Raw genomic sequence first — 15,885 nt, 5'->3', positions numbered from 1 at the left:
GCATTCAGACCAGAGCTCTATTTAGGAAAGGGACTATTGAAAGTGCATGATCAGTGAGCTTTATACACAAGACTTCATTCTGAGTGAGACACCGCAAGAGTGAGTGTGGGTATCAGGAATTCGATGTAGTCGGAAAAGAGGTGCTTTTTGATTTTTTTTCTTTGATTTCAGGAGTCTTCAGAGTGGTCTTGCCCTGCTGTAGCAGTAGAGGCTACAAGGGAGAGAGCTGACTGACCAATAGTGGGTGAGGTTGGGCTAATATTTACTACTTTCATCGCTTATAGTTTGTACGGTCTTGTTTACATTTCTTGCGAGCTTCCTCTTGTGCTTGAATTTCTTTCTCCTGACTGACCTTTTAGCAATTCTGTGCATTCTTTATATTCTGACCAGTCATCTGACCTGCCACTCATCTTTGCGCAGTTGTATTTTTTTCCTCATGGTTGGTGCTTTGCTTAATTTCTTTTGTTAACAATGGATGGTAGAATCTCAGTTCAGGATTTTGCTTTACTGCACCAATATACATAGAGTATTTTGAAATACAAATGTCTGCCACTGCTTCTCTATCTATCCCCTAGCCTAGAATCCCAGTCCACTTCACCGAGCTCAGCTTTCATGACCATATAGTTGCCCTTATTTAAGTTTAAAATACTCATCTTAGACCCACTCTTCACCCTTGCACGCTCGATGTAAAATTCAATCATATTCTGGTCGCTGCTATCTAGGGGTGCCTTTACTCAAAGGTCATTAAATAACCCTGTAGCATATGGGAACTCCTGGATGCAAGTTTGATCCAGATCAAACTGGTCTGCATTGAGTGTTTGAAGTTTGAGCAACTTCAACTCAATATATGAGCTGGAAGCTGAACTACAGACACTGTGGCGCATCATGAAGGAGGAAAGTTGCTAGATTCTTTGCACCAAGAAGCAGTCACATCACATCTCTTAGGACAGGGTTTTCTGATTTGGTCAGTGATCCAGGTAGGAGAGCATGATTGCAAGGGAGGCAGGTTAGGGAACTCAGAGGACAGGAGCACAAAAGCCTCAGCCTTTACTGGTCACAGTCCAACAGGTTTTAGGTTTTTTTAAACTTGTTGAAATGAGTGGGTGCTGCAGAGAGGATGAGTTAACTGGCCAAGGCACCATGGTACAGGAAGCCATTCAAGTGGTGAGGATGTGTGGGGGGGAAGCAAATAGGAATGTAGTGGAAGTAGACGATAGTATAGTCAGAGGGATTGACACCATTCTCTGCAGCAAAGAGCAAGAGTCCAAATGACTGTGTTGCCTATCCGGTGCCAGTGTTCAGAACATCTGCTTAGGCCGGAGAGGAACTTGCAGTGGGAGAATCACCCATTCGTCCTGGTCCACATGGGTGCCAATGACATAGATAGGACAAAGAAGGTGGACATGCATAGTCAGTGTGAGAACCTAGGCACCAAATTAAGCAGAACTTCCGAGGTCAATCTCTTGATTATTCCATTAGCCACATGCAAACGGGCACAGGACAAATCTGGTGCATGACTCAAAGACTGGTGTGGGAGAAATGGGTTCAAGTTCGTGAGGCACTGGCACCATTGCGGGGGAAAGTGGGATCTGTGCTGCTGGTACGGTCTACAGCTGATCCATGCTGGAATCAGTGCCCTTGTGAGCCACATAACTAGGGAAGTAGAAAGGGTAATATCTCAAACTAAAGCAATCACAATGTGTAATGTATAGATGGCGAATTGGCAGAGCAAAACTCTGCTAATGTACAATTTGTATTCCAAAATTAAATTGCCTTTTTTTTTTTGAAAACCTGCAATGCACAGGTATTATTTGTTAAAGAGAAACTGTCCCCTTTAAAAGCCTCAAAATGGAATTGCTGAGTTTAGTCAGGGGTTAAATTGCGCTTAAGGTTGCAAATCACAATTCTGGCTTCCTTTGCATTTGAAATAGAGTTGGCTAGGTCATTCTCAACAACTTTTGACTCTTCATGCTTTTGCTATTCAAATATAACACAGTCTGAGGGAATAGGCAAGATGTGCCCTTTTTATATTACTAGTTACCTCCTATACACTGTGCAGAGCGAGTCAAGGTATTCTAATGTTCAACTGGAGAAGGGCAGTTAGAAGGTTGTTAAACCAGGACATGCAGATGTAATTCAATTTCCAATCTATCTTTTTATATTTCTATTATAGATTCCCACATTCATATCAATTTCTGGAAACTGCCTGGGTTAACGTGTCACATGGAATTCCAATCTGGTTAGCAATGGCCTGACCATTGGAAAGAGGGCGTGATTACATTTCCACAGTAGGTGCCATTACAAATGGTGAAATGAGAATTAACAGAAAACAAATTGACATGAAATGTGCAAAAAGATTAAAAAGACTAATTTTAATTGGGATACAACAAGTGATGTGCAAACAGGATTAGCATGTTCATTAGTTAAAACCACATATGCAATTTGATCAAAGTGTTCAAAACTTTATTGGTATGCTTTGTCTGTATAGCGTGCGAGAATACTTTTCACTGTATACTAATACATGTGACAATAATAAATCAAATATGCACTCACTGCCTGCCCAAATTCATCAAACACAGATACACTCAGAATACAAGGTGCTGCAATACAAGTTGATATATCAGCTGATTATCATCTTTATCATGTCAGTGTTAACTGTACTGGGACTAAATGTCTGTGTTTTAATTTAAAAGGTACAGAAACTGAGTGTTCAGTTGGTCATGCATTGTCCTGAGGTCAGGCAGCATGGAATCAACTCCTGGGCACATTCTAAATTTACAACTTCCTTCCAATCTGTGGGATAAACAAAGATGCGTGTTTCTGCATTGGAGATGGGATTTCTTTTCTCTCCTCAATGGATGAGGGTATTTGAAAAGTAGGCCAGAGGCTCCCAATGGCTTGGCAGATTTATCCATTTAGAACTTGGACCAGAAATCACAGCTTCAAACTGGTCTCCAATGTGTCAGCATTCAGCCAACGCAGCAGTTGGGGCACCACAACCAGCCTCGAGTTAATGAGGGAAGGAGGGACCAAATGGTCCCAACTCCTGATAAGATAGCTTACGGACGGACCCCTTCTGGAAATTTGTGCATGTAATTGTGTGACAACAGAATTAGTTCCAACTGTGACGTCTCCACAGTCAAATGAAATCTGCTGTCGAGGATTGCACATCAAGAATGCCAATGGCTAAGTTATTCGATCAGGAAAGGTGCTTGTGGAAGTACAACCCAAAGAGCTGAGTCTGGTGAAAAGTCATCATCAGCCTGAAGCATGAACTCGGTTTCTCCTTCCACAGATGCTGCCTGACCTGCCCAGTATTTCTGGTATTTTCTGTCTATAATACACATTTCCAGCAGCTGCAGTGTTTTCCTTTTGTGCCAATAATTCCTTTAACAAATGTTCTACACTACTCAGTCTAACTGCAATACAGTACTTTGAAATTTAATGGGAAACAGCTCCACCATGCTACCAGACATGAAAACACAGACAGCTGCAGTCGAGCTTCACAGTATCAAGCAGGATGCTCACAATTAGCCTGCAACATTACAAGAGGAATGAAACATTTGGACCCTCTCAGTGTATTAATATAAAAAATCTAATCAACTGTCAGGAGGCTAGGAAAGCACAACTTGCCCATAATCTCACAAACATGCTGCAAAACAAGGCAGATTAATGCAATCAAAGGCAATAATACTTAATAAATCCTATACATTAAAAAAAACCACAATTACTACAATTTTATGAAAGGCTAGCTACAACATAGAATCGCTACAGTGCGGAAAGCGGCCATTTGTCCCATCAATCTGCATTGACTGACAGTGTCTTTCCCAGGCCCTCTCCCTTGCTCTATCCCCTTAACCCCACACATTTTACCATGGCTAATCCATCTAACCTATACATCTTGGGACACTGAGGGAGAATTTAGTATGGCCAACCCACCTAACCCACACATCTTTGGAGTATGGGAGAAAACCAGAGCTCCTGGAAGAAACCAACGCAGACACAAGGAGAATGTGCAAACCCCACACCCTAGGCCAGAATTGAACCTGGGTCCCTGGCACTGTGTTAACCACTGCGTCACCGTGACACCCACATTTTGTTTGAAAACTGCATCATTAGTGAATCACATCATCACAAACTTGCTGAAAAATTACAGATGCCACACAGCTAACATGAGCAAAAAATGTGAATGTGAGCAGGTACATTTCTTGTGTATTTTTAGGCAGCAAATGTGGTTGGAAAGTCTGAGAATGATACAAGTTTTAAAAATGCCTAATTTCTTGCATGACAAATTCCCAGAACAGCATATCACAAGCTATTCAACAAAGTGGCAATTCCAGCTAGACAAAGACAAAACATACGTTTTAGCAGTGGTAACCTTCTCAAGTGCGAGCCACAAGTTCGAGAGCATCTGACAATATTAGTGCCAACTCAGCTGCTGCCTCCTTCAATTCAAAATCTTCATGAGTTTATTCAGGGTAGGACAAGACTGAGAAAATGTTTAAAAGGTTTTGTACTGTAGATTGCATTCTATCGCTGAACAATTCACAATCCTGCACGAGAGAATCATAGAATTCGTACAGTGCTAAAGGAGGTCATTTGGCCATCAAGTCTGAACTGACTCCCCAACACAGAATCTTACCCAGTCCCATCCTTCACCCACCCTATCCCCAAAACCCCACATATTTACCCACTAATCGCCTTGACCTACACATTTATGGACACGAAAGGGCAATTTAGCAGGGCCAATTCACCTAACCTACACATCTTTGGAGAAAACCAGAGCACCTGGAGGAAACCCAGGAAGACCAGGGAAGAACGTGCAAAGTCCACACAGACCGTTACCAAGGCTAGAATCAAACCCGAGTCCCTGGTGGTGTGCCACTGTGCCACTCCTACAGGAAGAAACAGATTTCTGATCGTCAATAACTTCACCAATGCTGAGAACAAGAGGAAGTGCTTGGGCAAGACATAAAAAATTGAATTTAGTTATGAGGCAGGCCAGGTATATGGATTGGCCAGTGAACATATAATCAGTCATCTCCAAGATCTGTGCTTCAATTCAAAACCAACTGCTCGGATTAAGTTTCATACTCAGCAGTTCAGAGCCCTCTGCCTCTGGATACAAAGGATTTTGTATAAGTCTCCCTCCATGTATGAAATACATTTGGGAAAGTTTCCTTTCAGTTTCCAGAAAAAGAGTGAAACTATCTTCAATCAGCAACAAAATTTGCATAAAACTGACCACTTCAAGGATCACAAGGCACCTTGAAAAAGAATACAGAGGGCAACCAGAAGCCATCACATCTGGTTAAGCTCTGGGAAAGTTATTCACTTCTGCCTATGCCTTTTCCCAGTGCTACTTCAGTTTTTCTTTTCCAATATTAACCACCTCTTAGAAGATATCAGTCTACATTCTGTGATGGTGTGGCACCCTGGGAATCAACAAGTGCAGGTCTTCAGATCAATCAGGGTTAGAAGGTTGTCAAATGTACACCACCAGCTAAACGGCTTAAAAATTAAGCTGATTTAAAAACCTGCTGATGAGAACCAAGAGGAAATCAGCGAAGTTAAAAGACAACAATACAATCGCAGCCAGGAGAAAGTCAAGAAATTGAGGCTGAATGGACAATGGTGAGATTCCCTTAGCTCAGGACGATGGGAAGAGTGAACACTTCCAATTGGGATCCGTAACTCACCTCTTGGAGTCAGGCATTTAGCTCTACACCTAAATGGGACATCACAGCGCTGCATGCACTGTCCCTTTACTGGCTTTCATAAAACATTAAGAGCTGAAAATATTTTATATATTGAACAGCTGACACCAAATGATGGGGCAAAGCCAGAACTATTTACCTTTCAGGACTTAGTAAAAACTTATTTAATCAGTGATGGCATGTATAAACAACAGAATTTAAGCTGCTCAGATGTTGTACTTCCCACCACTATTTGTGAAGTTAAAGTGAAGGAAGGAAATAAAAGACAAAAAAATTCCAGTAGGCAGGGACATGACTGGACTATGGCCTGGAGATTTCCAATCATGGGCAGTGACATTATTGGACTAATAATCCAATGGCCTGGACTAATAATACCGAGGAAACAAATTCAAATCCCACCATGGCAAATTAGGAACTTGAACACTTCAAAGAAAAAATTCTGCTCTGATAGAAGTGACCATGAAGCTGTTGGATTGTTGTAAAACCAAAATTGGTTCACTAATGCCTTTTGGTAAGGAAACTTTGGCCTTACCTAGACTATTCTGTATGTGCTATCAATCCCACAACAATATGGCTGACACTTAACTGCCTTAAGTGCCCAACAAGTTACTCAGTGTCAAAACACCAGAAAGAAAAACAAGAATTAAACTGAACAACCATTGGGTGGTTTGCTGGCCTCTCAGAGAACAGTTTAAGATTCAACAATATTACTGTGGGTCTGGAGTCACATGTAGGTATGGATAGCAGATTTCCTTTCCTGATGGACATTAGTGAACCAGATGGGTTATGATAATTTATGACAGCATCATGGTTACCATCACTGAGATTATTTTTCAATTCCAGATTTTGTTTTTATTAATTGAATTTCAATTCCACCAGCTACCATGGTGGGATTTGTACCCATGAACCCAGAACATTAGTCTGCAGGCACCGTCTCCCCATTGTCCCCACCTCTGTTCTTGCTGCTTCACTCCTGGCTCTGTTGCTGAAGTCCTGGGCTCCATCCAGTGGCAGGCATCGATCAATGCAGGTAATCAGGACTACATCTGCTCCTTGCACTGACAAATTTCTGCCACTCGATGGAGCTTGGTGAAAGTAAATTAAAAGTATGCCTTGTAGGTGAATATACTGTCATTCTTTTAAACATTGTATATTGTGCAGAATTGTGTACTCTTTTAGACTTAGTGTCCCATTTTGTTTTGCAAGTTGTTTCAGCTTGGAATGCACAATGCCATACATGTATGGTACAGCACCTGAACTTTTACATTGGTTTAGCCAGATGAGGAATCATACAATAGAATCCTACAGTGAGGCTATTTGGCCCATCAAGTCTGCACCGACCACAATCCCACCCATGCCCTATCCCATGCATTTACCCTAGCTAGTCCCCAACACCAAGGGGCAATTTAGCATGGCCAATCCGCTTAACCCACACATCTTTGGACTGTGGGAGGAAACCAGAGCACCCGGAGGAAACCCACACAGACAAGGGGAGAATGTGCAAACTCCACACAGATAGTGACCCAAGCCAGGAATCAAACCCAGGTCCCTGGCGCTGTGAGGCAGCAGTGCTAACCACTGCCACCATGTCGCCCCATGTCTGAAGGAACCTAACTCTGGCTGTAACATTGATTCCTCGGAGAACCTATGATTCTCTTAAAAGTCATTTCACTTAGTCACGATTTTCAGCAATACAACCACAACTTTCAAGTACGAACTCCATCTCGGTGGTTACCCAAAACAATATTTAGTGTTTATTTTGTTTGATTCCTATATAATAAAAGTTATTTTGTTTTAAACCATGGAACTTTGTGGCTATGTTCTTTCAGTCACTTGAATTTCAGACTGGTCTTAACTGACATCATAACATAACACCCTGGCCCAAGGTGAGTTGACTCAGTGCAGCAAGAGACTGGACCTCTGACATGTCTCTCTGTCTGTCTCCGTATTAACTAATTAACTGCCCATAAGGACTGCCCAGTAATCTGACATTTTTAAAACTTCAAAACTGAATGTGAATACAATATGGATGATGCAAAGCAACCATAATTCTCTGGACAACTACTTCTGCTTAAAAATGTTTTGTATTTGCAGAAAACTAAGGAGAGATCATCTTCCAGATTATTTGAGTGCAGAAATCATTATTGCAAAAATGCACAGTAACCTCCACCTTGCCCTAGTCCGATGTCAGAACCCAGGTAGTGAGTGCCAATAGGTTATTTTACTACAGCAAGCACCACAACAAAGTCTGATACAATCATCGCCCATTGACAATAAATGCATTTCTCAAAACTCACTGTGAATCAAGCAGGGGCAGACTAACTTTACCCTCCCCATAGCTCTAGGAAAATAAGCCATGTCTCAGCACTTCTGATTGCTGCCTCAGTTTGGATGAAGTAATTGCGTGGACTGGGTGAGCAGCACAGCAGAAGTATACCAAATGAAGACTACATTTTTAAATGCATTTTCACAAACGTCATTCTTTCTGAAATGAACGACCATTACGTACAGAAACCATGACACAGCTCCTGAATCATGAAATCGTGTTCAAGAACAATAGACATGAATGAATCACCATCTTACATGAAATACTTACAAAACTAGATTCTGAAATGGCAGCCACCCACAATTCCCACCCCCCCGCCCCCAAGGGAAATCAGGAGAGACTGACATCCAGGGCTGTTTCCCACTGGCAATATGAGGGCGACATTTCCCTAAATTTCTGTCCAATTGCTTGAATTTCATGATGCAACACCGAGATTTGCTCGTGTAGAATTTACCAGGCCAAAGACAGTTTAAACAGGAGATGCAGCATTCACTGACGTGGGGAGAGAAACTTTAAAACACATGTTCGCTTCTCCAAATTCAAATTAAATTCTTCCTTGGGTTTTAAAAAATCCATTCACGAGATGTGAGCATCATTGGCAAAGCCAGCAGATGTTGTCAACCCCAAAATGCCTTCGAGAATGTGTTAGTCAAGCTCTAGAACCCTGCAGTTCATTTAGTGTAGGCACACCCATAATGCAGTGAGGAAGTTCCAGGATTTTGATCCAGTGACAATGAAGGAACAGCAAGATAATTCCACGGCAGGATGTTTTGTGACCTGAAGGGGAACTTACAGGTGGTGTTCCCATTGGTTGGCTGCTCTGGACAAGGAGTAGAGGTTGTGGATTTGGAAGATGCTGCTGAAGGAGTCTTGATGGATGGCAGCAGCACATTTTGCACATGGTACATGGTACTGCTGCCACTGTGCATCAGGAGTGAACGTTTAAGTGGATAGTAGGGGTGCTAATCAAACAGACTGCTTGGTCCTGGATGTTGTCAGGCTTGTTGAGTGTTAATGAAGCTGCACCCATTAGGGCAAATAGAGAGTATTTTCCAGCACACTCCACACTTCCTCCTTGCAGACGGGGTGGCACGGTGGTTAGCACTGCTTCAGCGCCAGGGACCCAGGTTCAATTCTGGCCTCGGATCAAATGTGTGGAGTTTGCACATTCTCCCCGTGTCTGCGTGGGTTTCCTCTGGGTGCTCTGGTTTCCTCCCACTGTCCAAAGATGCGCGGGTTAGGTTGATTGGCCATGCTAAATAAACCTGAGTGTCAGGGGAGTTAACAGGGTAAACATGAGAAGGTAGGGGAATGAGGCCTGGGTGGGATTGTGTTCGGTGCTGACTAGATAGGCTGATTGGCCTTCTTCTGCACTGTAGGGATTCAATGAGAATCCTATGGCAGACTAACTTTGAGGAGTCCTCAGTTACTTGCCACAGAATTCCAGCCTTTGACCTGCTCTTGTATTAAAATGACAGTATTTATATGACTGATCCAGTGCTGTTTCAGGCCAATAATAAATCCCCAGGATGTTGGTGGTGAGGAATTCAATGATAAGAATTCCATTACATATCAAGGAGATAGTATGGTTCTCGTCAATTGGAAACCCCATATATTCACCATTAATCCTCTGACACTCAAGTCAATTTAGCATGGCCAATCAACCTAACCAGCACATTTTTGGACTGTGGGGTGAAACCGGGGCACCGAGAGGAAACCCACGCAGACACAATGAGAATGTGCAAACTCCACACAGTGACCCGAGGCCACAATTGAACCCGGGTCCCTGGCGCTGTGAGGCAGCAGTGCTAATCACTGTGCCACCGTGCCTGGCACAAACATTACTTGCCACATCATCCAGATTGCCCAGAATTTCTGCACATAGGCATATACTGCTTCAGCATGAGAAATTGTGAATGGAACTGAACATTGTGCAAGCATCAGCAATGTCCCAACTTCTTATGTTATAGCTGAGTTAAGTTCATTGATGTTGTTGTTGAAAATGGTTAGGGTCAAGACATGAGGAATGCCCACGGTCGTTTCCCGATGTAAAGGTTGGCCTCTAACTATCACATTTGTCATCTACATCATACAACCATGGCAGGCTTTGTTTCAAATGCTCTCAGACAACTTAAAATGTATTACTTAATTTCTTGCCTGTACACAATCTCGGGAGAACAAACTGAGTCTAAGTAACTGGTTATCACTCGAATATTTGCTAACTTTGAAGTTAAACAAAAATTTGCAGAATTGGAATAGATTCTGGATTATACCTGTTGCAGTCTGATGGGCTTGATCCCATCTCGGATTCTGGATTAGAAAAGGGAGCAGGACAGACTGTTGTCTAAGTGACAGTCTCAAGCCCTCATCTTAAATCACTGAAGAGTGAGGCACCAATAAGACATACTGGAAGTCACATTAAACCTGGAAGTTATTTTGGTGCATGTCATGGTTCTGCTTGTCCACAACAAAGGAAAGGTGCAAATCTGAATCATGTGGCTAAATTACTTCAGTTAATTGGCTTTCATAAGCTGGCTGAACTGTAATATGTATCAAATGGACAATGCAGTGTTCCTGAATTTTGCTATCCACTGCACCATGGCACACCCAAAATCTGTGCTCGTATGATTCAATTACCACTCCAAGACACAAGTGAAAATGAATCCAGGGATTAGAACAAAAATGTCTGAATTTCTTTTTGTGACAAGGAATCACATACACATTGTAGAGCAAAGAGACCAAGTCACTGCAGTGTAAGGGGTCAGAAGATTACAGCATTTTTTTATAGTGCTCAAAAAGGAAGCATGCTGCTGAAGTTTTTCGTCTTGCATTCATCAGGACAAAAACAAGAATGCGAAATTTCCAAGGACCACAATTTATACCACAGGAGAAGAGTGTGCAGATTGGCCGGCAAGTCAACTTTGACTGGTTAAGGCGTTGCCATGGTGAAAGCAACAGGGAACCTCCTGGGTAATTCAAAGGCTTGAACATATTCATTTTGCTTGGAGAGAATAATTTCCAGTGTAGAATGTATATCACTTCTGGAAAGCTGAAACAAACCATGTAATAAGCTTGACTGATGATCTTAAATTGGTTGTTAGTGTAGCACATTCAGGATTGTTTGCCAAATGCTGCCCAATTGCAGAATCACATCTAACAGTAAATGTTTTGTTTTGGGTTTTACAAGCACAGGCTAGCCTAGCCAACTGATCAGAATTATTTTCCCTTGTAGTATAAATTGTGCTGATAGTTTGAAATTTGGCATTCCTGCAATTGTCCTGATGAGTACAAGACAAAAAACTTCACAATGTCTCTTTTCAGCAATATTCAAGATCTGCATGACCGAGTGACTGTTTCAATATTTTATGACCAGTAGTGATATGCAAATACTCCAAGCCACCTCAAATTAATGGAATTATTAGGTTTCAAGTGGATTGAAGCATTGCTTTTCTCTTTGTTTGCCTTCCATTACTTCAAGACCATGGGCCAGTGTATTTGTATGAAATCACCGAAGTGACCTCAGCATTTCAACATTTCAGTGTTTAATGCAGTTGGTGCATACAGGATGAAGTCCATACTAACAACAGAACATGAGCTTGCTGGATTACATACATGCAAAGTGAAACAAGGGACTAAGACAAGGGGGAAGCAAAGGTTGGAAAAACAGTTCAAAGAGCAGAACATCGTAATCAAAAGGCCAGAATTTCACCAAACGGCAGAGTTTTCTCAACCCTGTGAACCACAAAGAAAGACATAGAAAAAAAAGGATAAGGAAAGGAACAATAAGAGAAAACTTCCATTTATGCAATGTCTTTCATGTCCTCAGCACTTCCAAAAGCACTTCACTGACTGTCAACTATTTTAGAAGTGCAGCCACTGTTGCAATACATTACCCCTGCATTCCAGAAATCCGAAATCTGGAAACACAGGTTGTCAGTGATATTTTTCAGTATACCGAGCTACTCTTACACTAGGAATTATAAACTGCATGTTTATCATGACCCTAGTTTCTCCAGCCAAGCCCACTGGTATTTCTAATTCTGGGTCCTCAGTCCTTTTTGCAGGCCTAGGGTAAACAGTAATTGGAACAATAGTTTTTGAGCAGATCCAGGGTATACAGTCATTTTAGCACTGCAGTACTTGGAAAACATAGAAGATCAAGTATTTGGATAAACAAAACATTTTTTATTCATGCTTTATAATGTTTTGCACCACAAACATATTTATAGCCAGTTAACGCACTTGTGGTTAGGTATTCTAATGTTATCTTACAGTCCAGAAAATCCGAAAATCTAGAAATACCTTGGTCCCAAGCATTCCGGACTGGAGAGATTACAGGAGAGGGGAAATGCATGAGCAATTTGCTGCAGCAAGACCCCACATTGAGAAACATGAACATACTTTATTGAGGTTTAGGGATAATTATTTGTCAGATACCAAAATAATATCCCTGCTCTTTTTCAAACAGTGCAATGGGATCTTTCACATCCACCTGAAAGGGCAGGGAGTACTACAGTTTAAAGTCTCATCTGAAAGATAGCAGTTCAGAGTATAAAAACACTCCTTGCTATTACACTGCTGTGCCAGTCTGGATTATGTTAACTTTCTGGAGCGGGGGTTGAGCACATCATTCCTATCAACACAAGGCTTACAGATTGAGTGACTTTCTTTCACTTAGCCTCAGGAATTTTGGCAGCCACTTACAAATAAATAATTCTATCTCCCTTATGCAGCAGTTAGCACTGACACATTCAGGCAAGTCCTAGGGTTTGCAGGCAGCACAGCAATAAATGTCTTGGCCAAAATGCAGACAAGGAATCTGGCACCATTTTAGTCTCTGTTGGTGAATCACTAATAGTGGTCCACAACACTGCCAACTGCAAGAGGAAGCATTTAACAGGGATTCTTACTGTGGCAGATTACAACATAACCCTGAAACCAAGTACCTTACTTTAAAAGTGCCCTTGATCGCTTCACTAATGCTCCTCACACAATTCAAAGAAAGGAAAACATACAGGAAAAGCACAATCATTCCCTGGCATCGCTTCTTAGCTCAATTTCTTAACAAGGACAGACATGCTGACGACAAAGGATGCATCTGGATGTCAGCTAGTGTCTGAGACCAGTAGCTGCAGGTTGGGTTTCAGTCAGCCGGTATCCCGTTGAAACTGCCCAGTTGAAACTTAAATTCTGCTGCCTACATGATCTACTTAGAATTTCAATCCCAGAAGCTACATTTTAAATGTTTAGATAATGCAATTATCATTTTATGTAATACCTCTTAACATTAAAACTCAAAAGAAAAGCTTTCAAGCAATGTTCAGGAAGTTCAAGGGATCTATTACAGTGGGTGGCACAACGGTTAGCACTGCTGCCTCACAGCGCCAAGGACCCGGGTTCGATTCCCGGTTTGGGACACTGCCTGTGTGGAGTTTGCACGTTCTCCCCGTGCCTGGGTTTCCTCCAGGAGCTCCGGTTTCCTCCCACAGTCCAAAGATGTGCGGGTTAGGTGGATTGGCCATACTAAATTGCCCCTTAGTGTCAGCGGGACTGGCTAGGCTAAATGCATGGGATTATAGGGATAGGGTCTGGGTGGGATTGTGGTCAGTGCAGACTCGATGGGCCGAATGGCCTCCTTCTGCACTGTAGGATTCTGTCAGTTTGTCAGGACACTATGTATCCTTTACATTGTACCAAAGCAGTAGAAATGATCTCTTCCAAGTTTATAGGTTATAGGATAAATGGGTTGGTCAAATGGGCAGTTGGCATTTAACCCTGCTAAGTGCAATGTGATGCACTTTGGAAGAAGTAACAACACAAGGGAGTATTTAATGAATGGCAGGAAACTCAGAAGCTCATAGGAACAGATGGATCTTGGGGTACTTATTCACAGATCCCTGAGGCACAAGAGCAGTTGAATAGGGTAGTTAAGGCAGCATATGGGACACTTGCTTTTATCAGTTGTGGCATAGTGTATGAGAGCAAGGAGGTTATGTTGGAGCTGCACAAAACTTTGGTTAGGCCACAGCTGGAGTACTGTGTTCACTTCTGGTCATTTCACCATATGATCCCACTCGGAGGGTACAGAGGAGATTTACCAGAACGTTGCCTTGGATGGAGCATTTGAGTTATGAGAGATTGGATAGGTTTGGATTGCTTCCTTTCGAGCATAGAAGGCTGAGGGGGGACATGATTCACAGAATCCCGACAGTGCAGGAGGAGGCCATTTGACCCATCAAGTCTGCACCGACAACAATTTCACCCAGGCCCTATCCTTGTATTCCCACGTATCTACACTGCTAATCCTCCGGGCACTAAGGGACAATTTAACATGGCTTATCAACCTAACCTCCACATCTTTGGAGTGTGGGAGGAAACTAGAGCGCCCAGAGGAAACTCACACAAACATGGAAAGAATGTACAAATGCCACACAGTCGTCCGAGGCCAGATTTGAATCCAGGTCTTTGGCGCTGTGAGGCAGCAGTGCTAACCACTGTGCCACCATGCCCTCAAGATTATGAGGGATATGGATAAGATGAACAGGAAGCAGCTTTGCCCCTTGGTTCAGGGGTCAATCATGTGGGCGCATAGTTTTGGGAGATTCAGAGAGGATTTGAGAAAAAGAAATTCACTCAGAAGGTGTTGAGAACCTGAAGTGCACTGTCTGGGAAACTAGTGGAGGCAGGAAACCTTACAACCTTGAAGAATTTGGATGAGCATCTGAAATAACCTAACACTAAAGGATATGGGACAGGTGCTGGAAAATGGGATTAGTGCGACTTTAGTGATAGTTATTGTCTGTGCAGACTTGATGGGCCTTTTCTGTGCTGTATGACTCTGACTCTAAGTGGCCACCATTTCACACTGACTCAAAAGCTTTAACCTGATGAGTACATTTGAAATAGTGATTTTGGTTTGCTGCCATATTGAAATTGTACAGCAAACCCAGTGTCACAACCAGAACTGCTTGCTAAGTGGTGATACGATATGTTCAATTTGGTATGTAACCTTGCCAAAAGCACACTGACAAGGAGGATCAGCATTCTGCTCAATTGATCAGAATTCAATTGATATATACTGTAGGCAAATTAGCATGGTTTGAAAATTGTCAAAGATTTGGCGAACTAATAATAAAATGGTACAACATAATTGATGCATCGTTCTTCTCCCAAAAGCTGTACTTTAGGGCTAAGGTCATTCCCACAGACACCAAAAAGAAACATTATAACTGTAAGAATGGGCACTGGGAAGAGGAAGAACAGTTTTTGCACAGTGCTGTTATTCCCATGACCACACTGCTGATTTTCACACCAATGGTAATACTCAAGCAGCTTGAATGGCTGCGCAATTTCAGTTTGATCCATGTGACAGGTGGCATGGATTGGGAGGACCTTTTCAGCCGAGGTCATGGAATGGATAGGATGAGTAGTTCCAATTTGTAACATCATAAGATTACTGTTTCCTTAACATTGCAGCGAGCTGTTGCGAGTCAGCTCACCCATGGGCCTTACAGAACAAAAAGGGTTTCATCTTGATCGAAAACTGTAATTCATCTCCGTAAAAGATCCTTCCAGGGCGAGTTCTTGTTTTACTTCAGAGGATCTTGCAAAAAGGCTGTCCAAGAAGAGAATTGGATCAAAGTATAAAAAAGTTACCCATAATTGATAGAAGATCAACAAACTTTCACCTCTTATACCAAAGAAAATGTTCACTTCCAGAAACAAGACTTATCCTAATTTGCAGCAATATCTTAAGGTACATCTCAAACTCTGATCACGTGTGTAGTTTGCAATCATGGAGCTTACCCTGTAGTTAGAATTGCCTTCCAGACTCAATCTCGT

General features: G+C 42.2%; 1 protein-coding gene across 3 annotated transcripts in view; it reads right to left on the bottom strand.

Annotated features, from left to right (window-relative positions):
* The window catches only part of abl2 (c-abl oncogene 2, non-receptor tyrosine kinase), a 100,070-nt gene that overhangs the window by 50,057 nt on the left and 34,128 nt on the right, over window positions 1-15,885 (bottom strand). The gene's annotated exons all lie outside the window — the stretch shown is intronic.

The sequence above is a fragment of the Mustelus asterias genome, chromosome 8 (assembly GCF_964213995.1).
Source record: "Mustelus asterias chromosome 8, sMusAst1.hap1.1, whole genome shotgun sequence".
In the NCBI taxonomy this organism is placed as follows: domain Eukaryota; kingdom Metazoa; phylum Chordata; class Chondrichthyes; order Carcharhiniformes; family Triakidae; genus Mustelus; species Mustelus asterias.
The sequence above is the reverse complement of the archived record's forward strand: the minus strand, read 5'-3'. Positions and strand labels throughout refer to the sequence as shown.